This window comes from Euprymna scolopes, chromosome 28, assembly GCF_053919585.1.
Source record: "Euprymna scolopes isolate OS-2025 chromosome 28, ASM5391958v1, whole genome shotgun sequence".
NCBI lineage: Eukaryota > Metazoa > Mollusca > Cephalopoda > Sepiida > Sepiolidae > Euprymna > Euprymna scolopes.
In genome coordinates, this window is record NC_136509.1 from 95,038,677 (window position 1) to 95,048,676 (window position 10,000).

General features: G+C 36.1%; 1 protein-coding gene and 1 long non-coding RNA gene across 16 annotated transcripts in view; one reads left to right on the forward strand and one right to left on the reverse strand.

Moving 5' to 3' along the window:
- Positions 1–10,000, forward strand: part of LOC145249737 (uncharacterized) — a 1,648,663-nt gene that overhangs the window by 1,276,039 nt on the left and 362,624 nt on the right. The gene's annotated exons all lie outside the window — the stretch shown is intronic.
- LOC145249739 (uncharacterized) overlaps positions 1,737–10,000 on the reverse strand; it is a 295,379-nt gene continuing 287,115 nt past the window's right edge. For 5 of the 6 annotated variants that reach the window (XR_013863569.1, XR_013863567.1, XR_013863568.1 and 2 more), the window contains 2 exons: positions 5,451–5,615; positions 1,737–3,876 (listed from right to left, as the gene is read on the reverse strand). This is a non-coding gene — a long non-coding RNA (uncharacterized LOC145249739). The remainder of the gene's footprint in view (positions 3,877–5,450; positions 5,616–10,000) is intronic. The other variant, XR_013863572.1, reaches the window with a different exon arrangement.

Here is a 10,000-nt window from a genome sequence, read left to right on the forward strand (position 1 = left end):
TATATTTTGTATAAAGAAAAATGTCATAGAACAAACACTGGTTAATTGAGTTGCGTATAATAATAGATGTCATATACATGTTAAATATGTACTGTGCAAATTATTTTTTTTATTTTATATTTTTACCCCAAACAAGATACATTACCACTTTGATGTAGGGGCTATTATCAGGGACATAAGCTACAGGGGACTATCTGGGGAGTTGGGCAGCAAGATGTCGGTTCATGTTATACTTGAACTTCTGCATGTCAGTACAGTTGGAGAAGCAGGAACCCGGAAGGGAATTCCAAAGTCTAGCGGTTCTGGGGAAGAAACTACTGGAGTAGAAGGCTCTCTTACATCTAGGGATCTCAACTATGAAGGAGTGGGATTTTCTGCTTGCCGGATTTATCGGGGGTATTTACGTCGTGGGGGGTACAAGTGCTTGCAGGTCGTCGGAGCATTCACCGTTTAAGTACTTGTAGAGCAGGCAGAGGGATGCTACATTTCGTCGATGGGACAGAGGCTGAAGCTTAAGTGACAGTTCAGGACCTATCAGGTTGGCATCTCTCTTTTGAACATTGTCTAGGAGTGAGAGACTAGTAGTAGATGCACCATCCCAAATATGACAACAATGCTCCATGTTGTATTTGATGGTTAAAGTAAACGACTTTCGGGAAACGTCGAGAAAATGAATAAATACTATATCTGTATACTGTAGATTATTGTTTCAGCAATGAAAAGGGGCATTTTCTTGGTAAATAAACATAATACGCATAGAGTTATCTATTTGACTGTTTGGAATAAGTTGTTGGGAATATAGTATCTTAATAGCAGTGGTGATGCTGACAAATCTTAACGAAATAATGGGCATCTTTTTTTACTAAAGACAGCAAAACGAAAAAGCGGCCAAAAACGAGTATATAACAATTAAATGCTATCAATGGTAAGTAAATCACTCTTCTACATAGTTCGATAGGTTTTAAGTTGTTTAACTTATTTTAAATCGTTTACTCAGTTCGAAAAACAAATCATATCGAGTGTTACGCGAGAACAAGAAAAAATAGCCGATCACATCTGTGGAATCTGGATAATAGTTAAAATTAGAAGATTAAACAAAATGCTGGTAGAAAAGACTCCAAATGATTATAAGGACAATAACATGGACAGGAAAAGCGACACAAGCGATAAAAAGAAAAAAAGTGAATAAGATTTGAGGTGGGGGAGGAGGAGAATTTCAGTGGGGATATCCGATCCTTCATCGAGGAAGATTTTGGTTTTTGTTATCCGATTTTTGTTGTTTGTTTGTTTGTTTTGTTTTGTTTTTTCTTTTTTCTTTGTTGGTTGATTGGATAACTCCATAATGTTTAGTTCTCGGTAGTTGTTTGTAGCCGTTTGAAAAAATATGAATGTACAATATTGAAAGAAATCGACTGATAATATTCGGAAAACCTGCATTAGGTATTGTCAGGTAGTGTGACTATATTTAATTTATATGTGACGCGTGTGTTTGTATTGCTATAAAGTTTTTTTTGTTTTGTTTTTTTAAATCAGAAAAATCGTCTATATTTTATTTCTCTTATATATATATATATATATATATATATATATATATATATATATATATATATATATATATATATATATATATATATATATAAGCGAAGTAAAGTTATTTATGTGCGTCATAAGAATCCATGTTTATGAATCTACGTGTCTGTGTTCTCACGGAAAATACTTGTATGAATGTATTTATATATAATTTTGTACGGGTGTTTCTTTAATTACTTAAACCGGGAACGTGATAAAAGATTATATGACAGTTTGTTTTCTTGGGGGTGCTTTTTTTTTCTTTGTCTTTATGATTGCTCACGTACAGACCATATTATCGAAAGATAATGGGAAACACTTGGAGTGCAATCAATCATCTCTGTTTAAATTGCAAAATATTATTCTTAAAGCATAAATGCAGAGACGACATCGTACTCTCGATCGATTACATTTTTTTAATATTGCCAAACAAGGAAATACTGTGAAACAAATATATAATTCGCAACTTTAAGAAAGAGTAACCAGAATAGATAATCCTGGTATACTATTTCGGGTTGTTGTTGTTGTGTGTGTGTGTGTGTGTGTGTGTGTGTGTGTGTGTGTGTGTGTGTGTGTGTGTGTGTGTGTGTGTGTGTGTGTGTGTGTGTGTGTGTGTGTGTTTTTGTTTTGTTTTGTTTTGTTTTGTTTTTTCAGTTTTTGTAGTAGAGGAAAACAAAATGGTGACGCGGCCGCTGATGGCCATGTTAGGATTAGAAATATATTCGATTGGTTTGTTTGCGAACCTAACGCAAAGAGAGAGCTCCATTTCAGCGCTGTGGAAACTTGAAACCATTTTTATTACATCTTATTAGGGAACAATATCTGGCTAGAATCAGATTACTGATTCTGAAATACGAGTGACATTTTGTGTGACGTGCTAATAAAAGGGGGGTCGCAGTGACATGATGTTTCGAAGCTATTTACAAGATTCTGTGGTGACAAGAAAATTCGATAACAGAAGAGGTAAGATTACAAAATCGAATGCATATCCTTCTCATTTACTGAAAAAATATTCTTATTTTTCTTATTTCGAAATATTTTGTCAGCCTGGCATTTTTAAACTATAAAAAAGAACGACAGGTTGGTATTAATATATATCATATATTTATAGTTACGTATCACCCAACATTTTCTCCGTTATACTTAAATATTAACCCAATACAATAATGCTAAGTGAGGGGTATATGCGTGCAAGTTTATATCCACGCATAAATAAAATAGTCTAAATAATTGACTTTAATACAGGTATCCGTAAATATGTTTAATAGAAAAATAAAATAAAAAATATAGTAGGCAAAGAGTGTAAAATAACCAAGAAAGGAAAAAAGAGTTGGGAAGGATATGCGTGAAAAAAGACTAGCGTAACATACCATGAGTATGCGTATATGTTATTGTCTAGATGCTGATTGTTGTTGTTGAGCATCAGTCATAATGATTGTTGGCATCCGTTTCCCTGATGTCTTTCTATTAGGAATTATTTCTAGTATAATGTGGTCTTTACATTTTCACTCGGACCCACACGTTGTATATGAAAGTCTCGCAAAGGAAGAAAGAAGAGAAACTCGACTTGACCTTTTTTCTATTTGAAATAAAAGGTATTTATTAACGGTACTTTCCAAACAACGCATTGCATATTGCTTTAAATGTATCTTAAGTCGTCATGTAGTTAACAAAACTCTATCATGCTTTTTTCTTCTTCCGTGTCAACATGTCTGCTCATCCTGTCACCATGTAGGAATTAAATCTCTCACGCCGGCCCGTTTTTGCCTCACTGTCCATCTAAATCAGAGATTTAAAATATCTTTTTCTTTCTGCTGCTATGTCAGCAGCTCGCCTCACGACACACGGTCGCCCGACCATGTTTTTTTGTTGTTGTTCAAAATTCGGATTGTATCTTGTTTCAAAAATTCCTTTCGCACTAACTCATGCTTCCAAGTCCTCAGGTCGTCCACGTGGTTCCTTTTTTTCTCTCTCCGCTTTGCTTTCCCATTCTCTTGTGACGTCACTTCGCGCATCAGCTTGCTCATTTGCACTTGTGATATGGCGCTGCTGCCGCTGCTGCTGCCGCTGCTGCTGCTGCTGCTGCTGCTGCTGCTGCTGCTGCTGTGCATTCATTAGTGGCTCTGTTACACTAAAAGGATATTAGGTACTTACGGGGAAAACCAAGTGAAGCTTATCAACATTCTTACGTGAAAGTGTTTCTGGCACACACAGGTTATCAATCTGTATTGTTAACCACTGAGCCACCATCACCTCCGTGTCTCCGCTAGTTTCGTATTATTAGGCTGAAAGAATGTCCAAGAAAGTCTGAAAAATGTACAATATCGTTGATTACTAGTATATTCTGTAAAGACAGTTTAATTTTCATAAATGAGTAAATGCATGGAGGGAAATTCATCAATACTTGTAATACAATGTTTTATCTTTGTCTTTTAATCCTTCTATCTGTATGCATGTCTACAGATTCAGTTAAATCAAATGTGGTTTCAATGAATGGAAAGAAAGTGGACTCCAATCTACCTTAGCTCGTGGAAGAAACTGTCATGACGTAAATACTCTTTTCTTTACGAATCTATTAAGATTAGCAAAAGTGGCTTAGGGAAGTGACGAATTATGGAAAGGAAAGGAAAGTCGAATCGAGAAGATCATTTTTTTCTTTTTTTATTTCTCTTTGTTAAGCAAAGCAGATTAGTGGTAATCAGGAAAAAAGAAGATAATATTAATGGAGATTAGCGATAGTTAGGAAGAAAAGAAGTTTGGGAGAGAAAGAACAGTTAAGAGAGAGGGAAAGAAAAGAAATATAGACAATACACAAAATATATCTTACAAATTTTTGCGTATTTAGATGGTGATGATGATAATGATTGGTAATAGTCAAGAAAACAAATGGCAATAGTTACTAAGAAATAGATGAAAAGAAAGAATAGACAATATTTGACATATTTATGTCTGTGTAAGTCGGATGCGGACATGACTAGTCCACCTCGTTTGAAAAGGCCTGTTTGGGGGTTTAAATAAATTTGTAATCAGATTGGGTTAAACTGTTTTGTAATTTTTTAAACTAATATATATATATATATATATATATATATATATATATATATATATATATATATATATATATATATATATATATATATAATAAGTAGATACAATTTGGCTCGAATCTCACCGGTGTACTTTAAAGAGTAAATCCGAGTAAAGATCTCAATGTAATATACAGAGAAATATAGAGAAATAATACAAGCATATTACAAATACTTAACAATTCTGTGATTATGCAGTGGTAATTTGTTCAATATGTATATATATATATATATATAATTCAGGAAAGTATAATTTTTCAAAACCAAAATTCATAATTTGAACAAAGAATACAATATTCAAAGTAATTTCCTTAATCCATGGATTTTCAATATAGGCTCATCTCCTCAGAGAAAATATATTAAAGATTAAATCTTTTTGAAGGACATAGAAGAAAGAAAATAAGCATTGAAATAAAATTTAAAAAAAAAGGTTATGAGATTTTGGTATTCGAATAGAATAGTAATCATTGAATAGAATGGGACGATATTATTGGGATTGAGATTTGGTGAAGATTTCCCCATTGAAGGTAAATTCCAATTCTGTTCGATGAAGCATTCATGCAATAATCCTTTGCGAATGAAGAATTTTAGATTTATTCTGTGTCATTTTTTAGTGGTGCAAGATTCGTAGGAAAATATATATATATATATTTTTTTTTTTCCTACGAATCTTGCACCACTAAAAAATGACACAGAATAAATCTAAAATTCTTCATTCGCAAAGGATTATTGCATGAATGCTCCATCGAACAGAACAGAGCGCGTGGTTCAGTGGGGGAAGATGTGGCTAGTTACCTTTAATGCATCCAAAACCAAACTCCTATCCTTACATCATCAACGCTCTGATCCCCAGATGGCATCAATTGTGATGGATGGCTCTCGTCAATTGTGATGGATGGCTCTCGTCTGGGTGAGGCCCCGTGTTTTGACAAGCTTCTGGGTTTGACCTTTACTCCTGATCTGAAATGGAACACGTACATCAAGTCTGTTGCCAAGGTCGCTGGAAAGATGGTGGGATCCTTCTACCGCTCCAGAAGATATCTCACTACTGATGCAATTCTCTATCTATATAAAAGCAAAGTACGGCCAAGGATGGAATACTGTTGCCATATCTGGGCAGGAGCTGCCAAAAACAGCCTATCATGCCTTGACAGAGTACAAAATAGACTTCGTGGTTTAGTGGGGGATGCCCTTTTCTCTACCCTGCAACCCCTCTCCCACAGAAGAGACGTTGCGAGCCTATCCTTTTTTTATCGTTATTTTCATGGCAGGTGCTCGTCTGAACTCCAATCTCTGGTCCCCCCTCGCCAATCTTTCACAAAAAACACCCGTCTAGCTGAATCCACTGTGAAAAATTTCCCCCACTCTATATCTGTGCCTAAATCAAAACGCGGATTTCATGAACAAAGCTTCTTTCTTAGAACTGCACGCCTGTGGAACTCTGTTCCGTCTGCCTGCTTCCCTCCGGACTACAACTTGGATGTCTTCAAGTCTAATGTTAACAAATTCCTAATGAACCGCCCCCTTAAGTAAACACTTCATCAAATCTCCTCACTAACGTAATGTACTTGCAATAACCCTTATCCCTGAGTGGCTTCCGGGCCTTGATAAGTGGTGATCTCTGTGTAAAAAATATATATATATATATATATATATATATATATATATATATATACAGGATGATACGATGCAATTTATTAACAGTAGATATTTGAGGCTTTAAATCCTGTCTTCCTACGGGTCAGCAGCTTAATGGTGTATTATGCAATGACCAATTATGGTGTACATCAATCACGACTAACAAAATACAAGAACTGCACGTATTCGAGTTCGATATGTAAGAATAAGAGGCAAGAATATACAATTAAGAATAAAAATAAATATAAGAAATTATGAATAAAATGACAAAACCCTACGTAATACACACACACACACACACACATATATATATATATATATATATATATATATATATATATATATATATATATATATATATATATATTTCGACCATCGAAAGGCGACTGTCGGATATGACAAGGTACAAAATTAGAGCAAATTTTAATAAATTTATCATCTATCGGTTGTATGAGACGGCTGCTAAATCACGAAACGGCGTTTGTTTAGCCTAGGCTAGAGATTGCAACACCCAGTATCTTATGATATATTGGTTTAATAAAGATGATATTTTTAACTTTAAGAGTCGTTATATGTAAAGTTAATACCCACAATTTTTTTTAAATATTCGAATGAACTTCAGAATGTCTTTTTTAAAGCGGAAGCAAAACCCCAGACCGATTAGTGTGTCTTATAGCAAATAAAAAGTGAAAACGGAAATCTCCCCAACCATCATCAATGGACCTGAGGTCATCTCGTCAGCATCCGACAAGGCCAAACTATTTGCCAAGAACTTTGCAGCTAATTCTACCCTTTGCGACGAAGGCCATCAACTCCCCATATTTCCTCATATAACAGACAACATGCTATGCAACATACAAATATCTGTGCATGAGGTCGCCAAGCTAATCAAGAACTTTGATTCCAGTAAAGCAACTGGCCCAGACAGCATTCCAATTATAGTGTTGAAAAAGCTTCGACCAGAACTTGCCCCCACACTGTTTAAGCATTGCCTTAAGGATAAGTGCTTTCCAACTCCCTGAAAAACCTCATCAGTATGCGCTGTATTTAAGAATTCGGGTGATAAGTCATCTCCCTCTCAGTACAGACCAATAAGTCTCCTGTGTGGCATAAGTAAGCTGCTGGAATCCATATTAAATAGAAAAGTAGTCAACCACCTCAGCAGATATAACCATCTTAGTGACATGCAATATGGTTTCTGTTCTGCTAGATCTACAGCAGATGTGCTAATGGTTATATCTCATAGGATTAGTGAATCTCTCGATAAAGGCTACCTTTCTAGGGCAATTGCTCTAGACATATCAAAGGCCTTTGATAAGGTATGGTATAAGGGCCCACTTCACAAGATTTCCAGCTACGGTACACCTGGAAATGTTCTCTCAATTATTAAATCATTTCTCTCTTATAGGCTCATAAAAGTAGTGGTTGATGGGAAGAAATCAAAGGCCCACGGTATTAATGCTGGAGTCTCTCAGGGGTCTATCCTGGGCCCAACTCTCTTCTTGATCTACATCAATGATCTCCCAAAACACATACTTAAATCATTCGTTAACATCTATGCTGATGACACGACCATCTATGGCAACATATCAAAAGCCGTAAAGTTCTCTCTGATTCTCTCTCCTCTGATCTTGAGCGCATGGTACAGTGGGGGAAGAGGTGGCTGGTTAATTTTAATGCATCTAAAACGAAGCTCCTATCTTTACATCATCAACGCTCTGATCCACATCTGGTATCAATTGAAATGGATTGCTCTCGTCTTGGGGAGGCTCCATGTTTTGACAAGCTTCTGGGCTTGGCCTTTACTCCTGATCTGAAATGGAACACGTACATCAAGTTTGTTGCCCAGGTCGCTGGGAAAATGAGAGGATCCTTCTACCGCTCCAGAAGATATCTCACTACTGATGCAATTCTCTATCTGTATAAAAGCCACGTACGTTCAAGGATGGGGTATTGCTGCCACACCAGGGCAGTAGATGCTAAAAATAGCCTATCCTGCTTTGACAGAGTACAAAATAGATTTCGTGGCTTAGTGGGGGATACCCTTTTCTCTTCCCTGCAGCCTCTCTCCCACAGAAGAGATTTTGCGAGCCTGTCTTTGTTTTATCGTTATTTCCGTGGCAAGTGCTCGTCCGAGCTCCAATCTCTGGTCCCCCCTCGCCAATCTTTCACGAAAAACACCCATCAAGCTGAAGCCACTGTCAGTAAGTTTTCCCACTCTTTATCTATGCCTAAATCAAAGCGTAGATTCCATGACCAAAGCTTCTTTCTTAGAAGAGCACGACTATGGAACTCTCTTCCGTTTGCCTGTTTCCCACCTGACTACAACTTGGATGTCTTCAAGTCCAACATAAACAAATTCCTGGTGAATCGTCCCCTTAAGTAAGACACTTAATCAAATCTCCAATACTAACGATTACTACGATACTATCCCATTGATTACTGTACACGCAATAACCCTTATCCTCGAGTGGCTTCCAGAACTTGATAAGTGGTGACCTCCATGTAAAAAAAAATGAAAAATATGGATCACAGCTTCTTAAATATGACCACGATCCACACTACTTGCTTAAAAATACTGAAATCATTGATGTCGAGTTTTTCTGTACGTTTTTTAAGAGCTACCAATCACCATTTTGTCCTCCTTGCCAGGTATACTATAAAAAAAACTGATAAATGCGCAACATGCTTATTTGCTGTTTGCAATCGCTGATTTCTGTTATTGTTAATATATATATATATATATATATATATATATATATATATATATATATATATATAGAGAGAGAGAGAGAGAGAGAGAGAGAGAGTTCATTTTCCATAATTTTTTGTTTAAATCCATTATTCCTCTTCCTTCGGGCCTTAAAATCCGGTCATATAATGTGAACTGCGTTCATTTGATAGCAACGGTGATAGCGTTGACGTTATTTTTCGAATGAATGAGCGCCTAAGTGCGAGACCATGTTAACTTCTCCTTCAACAGCGTTGAGTAAATATTTTCGTCTGCTCTTTTCATTTTTTATTTCATATTTTTCTGATAGTTTATGTTGTCGTTGTTGCAACAAGAAGTGCAATATTTGCATGAACAAGAATAAAAACTGAGTAATGCACACCAAGACTGCATTTAAGTATTAAGTGCGATGGGCTCTTATGAACACGGTCGATAAAATCGAAGACCTGCTAACGTCATCTGTCACTACCGCTACGACATCCTCTGTAACACTGCACTTCGTTTGTTTTCTTTGTGTTTTTCGTTTTTTTTTTTTTTCTTTTTTCTTTTTTTGATGGAGGGGGATCATTCTTTTGTTTGTACATAAACAATGTAATGAAAGAAGGTACTTTGAAAGGGAGGGGAAGGGGAATTTCAAGGCGGGTGTATATCAATGTGTGTAGTCATGCACATAGCTCTCTCTCTCTCTCTCTCTCTCTCTCTCTCTCTCTCTCTCTCTCTCTCTCTCTCTCTCTCTCTCTCTCTGTGTATGTGTTTGCTAACAGTAACCATTTAGGAATAAAATGTGCATCAAGTTTTAAATTAAAGGTACCTATAAAATAAGGTTCCGCAATAACCTTCAGAAAGGTCATCATCATATCGTATGAATCCGAAGATTATATTATTGGTATTGGTTTCCCCAATATTTTTCTAGTTAGAATTCCTTTCTAAAGCGATATTGTGTATTTACGAGACGGATCACGTAAAGGTTGCCCAT